Source organism: Ictalurus punctatus, chromosome 24, assembly GCF_001660625.3.
Source record: "Ictalurus punctatus breed USDA103 chromosome 24, Coco_2.0, whole genome shotgun sequence".
Lineage (NCBI taxonomy): Eukaryota > Metazoa > Chordata > Actinopteri > Siluriformes > Ictaluridae > Ictalurus > Ictalurus punctatus.
In genome coordinates this window covers 11,046,949-11,050,342 of record NC_030439.2, presented here as the reverse complement: position 1 = coordinate 11,050,342, position 3,394 = coordinate 11,046,949, and positions in this window count along the sequence as shown.

Sequence of the window (3,394 nt, the reverse complement as noted above, 5' to 3'; positions counted from 1 at the left end):
GTTCAGTACACCTCTCTGCCTCAGCTTCTGTATCTGAAACATGACCCAGCCATATTTGGGGTACATGGAATATGAGGAAGAACAGATGGCACTTTCTGCACACTTTCTATTCTATACATTTCTGTCTCATGCCTTGAGTTAGCAAAACACTTATAACAAGGACTCTCTGTCACATCTCTGTTGTTATTCTAGGGTCTTCTAGTGCAAAAGCAGCCTACAGCCTACCCTGTCCACACTATAATATCATTAGCATTAGATTGTGCAGATGATGATTATATTTTGGTAGCACAGAAGAGCTTTGTAGCAGCGTGTGTTCAAGGCACTGTGGTGTAGAATTTTATTTATTTATTTATTTATTTGCTCTATAATAAATCAGTGCAGTTCTTAATCACTGGATATCACATGGGTCATAGAGTTTTAAACAATTACTGTGTAATTAAATATATCCTCACTCTGTTTTACTATTATGTAAATATATGTGTTGCATTGGAAGTTATCGTATTATATGGATTATCATGACAATAATTATTATTATCACATTATGAAGAGAAGTTGTTCCTTAACCTCAATGTTTAGACTATGGAAAATATGTATTTGGAAAAGTTGTGTTCTACTTCACCCCTGCTAACCACCAGGGAGAATCAGCTGGATACCTTTACTGAGACCTTCGAACAAAGTCATAAAGTGACATATGAAGCAGATTTTCTTATTAAATCCCGCTGTCAAAAGTCATCTTTCCATTTTTTCTTCTCACCTCACACATGTTTAGACTACATGTATGTATGTATACCATATGAAGCTATCACCAGGCAGCTTATGACTATGATTAAGAGGATAGTTAACCTGTACTAAAAGCTGCTGATAGCCTCCTCTCATGTCTTCTACCTCACTTGGCATATATTTTTTTTTTATTATTGCAAGCACCCTTTCTTGTTAAGTTATGAAAATCTTTGACGTTCATAAAATTGCTCTGTATTGTTACTTAAGATGATCCACCTTTCCCTGCTGGGTTGGGTTCTCCCTCAGCATTGTCTCCTCCAAATATCTCATATCCAACCCCATCTAGCTGATCAAAATGCCTATGGCTCTATGGTGTGCTTGAGTGGTTTTCCGTTGCCATACCAAACGCTGTTCACTGCTGAGTGAGCATGGTATGTCAATTGGGTTCACATGGAACACTAGGACTAGAGTCGGGTTTTGTGCTATTCACCCATCGTCTTCATCGTGTCAGGTTGTCCCACAATATTATTTGCTCAGCCACATCACTTACTGTCCAGCACCAATGCAGTGGAGCATGCACATTGGGCAGCAACTACATTACACCAGTGGGTTCTGATGACAATGTTGCAGGGATGCAAACTCCAGTTCCACCTCTAGCCCCTATCTTTCTTTCTTAAAGAAGAATTCTAGCTACACTGTCACCTGAATGAGTGGCAAACATTATTATGCTTGCCATCATATTCAGCCAGGACATTATGTGCAGAATCGCCTGTTGTTTGGGGTGTCTGTTGAGAGTGCTAGGATTGTTGATGGCAGCCAAAGTGGTAATTCCTGTAGGCTGGAGCTATGAGTTTTCAGAAGTGGCTAATCAGCCTATGGTTAGACCTGGGATGCCACAGAGATATGTATCTTTGTCTCAGCAAAAAAAGGGGACAAACGCTAACTTTTCCAGCAGTAGGAGTCCACTCGGGAGAAGTGCCCCATTGGAGAGAGACAGTCAGCACAGACACTTCCCTTACTTGCTGGGAGGTTCTGTGAGGTCACGGGGGCACAACCAACTGGAACTGAGGGCTGTCCATCTAGTCTTCAGACTGTACTTACTCGTTCACTGAGACCAATGATGGTACTAGAGACCAGAGATGTTATGATGGTAAGATTTGATACCAATAGGGTGGCACAAGGTCAGCCTAGCACATAATCCCCTCAAGTGGCTCCATCCATTCTTAAGCTCTGTGTGAGCCAGGGTTGTACTACCAGGGCTGTACAAAGGTACACTGGGACCAGATCTGGGAAGGCTTCAGCAAAGTGCAGGTGGTTATCAACACATTGCAGATTGTGGTTCTCCCAGGCAGAGCCAGACATTCCACTGGGACATGGTGAACTGCCCTATGCTTTTCTGCCTCTATTGATAATCCTTTCCACATTAAAAAAAAAAAAATAAATTACCAACTAGGCCACAGAGTCCTACACATGGTGACAAGATGGCTAGCAAGACCTTGGTTTCCACTACTGCCTTCACTAATGGTTGGAATACTCTTAGGTTTTCACCCATTGTTGTTAATAATCACTTCTACAAAAAGAATGGTAGAACTGCATGCTCTGGCCAGGAATTTCTGTCATTGGTCAACCAATTTTGCAAATCAATTGATTGCCTTGCAGTGTTCCATGAAGTCAAGCCATCAGAACCTTCCTTGATGTGCCCCGCACACGACCCTATGTTAAGGTGTGTCACAGCCCATGGCCATTAGGAGGGGTGAAATGGATTGCTAGTAAATGTAGCACTATGAACCCCAGATAATTACCAGGTTCAATTTATTGGCATATAAATAGAACCTGCAAGTTATGTTTAGTTCTATTTATTGCAAATACTGCATCATACATCGCTTATTGATGTTTATGGAAGATCTCTTGGTGTATGTGCGCACACACAAGGTATCCAAGTGATTCTCACCACCTCTGGAGGTTATCGTGTGTTTATAGAACCTCATTTACATACATAACTAGCATTTATAATGTACAGAGGACTACCTTATTTAGATTTTTTTTTTATTATTATTGCTGCTAAAGTAGAAGGTGGACTGGAAGAATATATAATGTTTTAAAATTTAGTACAAACTATATCCTGCTAGATCAGGGCTGCTGCATGCAAGATTATGGATGAGATTTTAAATGGGGATTCAGTTTGTTCATAGCACCTGGAGTACAGTGAATTACATCACTTAAAATTACATTTAAAACTTTCTTTTGATTTTTTTTCTACTCTGACAGAAAAAAAGTGGGCATTCTGTAATGTAGCAAAATAAGTTTACACTCCTTTGTTTGTTCCTTCTTCTTTCACTGACCAGTTTAATGAATATAATGCTGTATTTCACTATTTTGTTTGACTTTCTTTAAATTGTTTTCATTATTTAAAGTGTAATACAGGCATAAATGTGGAGATTGTTTTTAATTTTATACTTTTTTCTTCATGCCTTTTTATAGGCCAGATCAAACAGCAATAGAATACTACTTCAACCTGTTGATATAGCCTAGAATATGAATCACTTACTGCAGTTTGTTTTAAGAAGAGTTGCAGCTAACCACTGAAGGCCTGTGACAGCTGTTTTAGATTCGGTACGTCATTATTCCCTTGCCATAGACGTGTACAGCTAAATGTGCAGTAGCTGTAAATTAA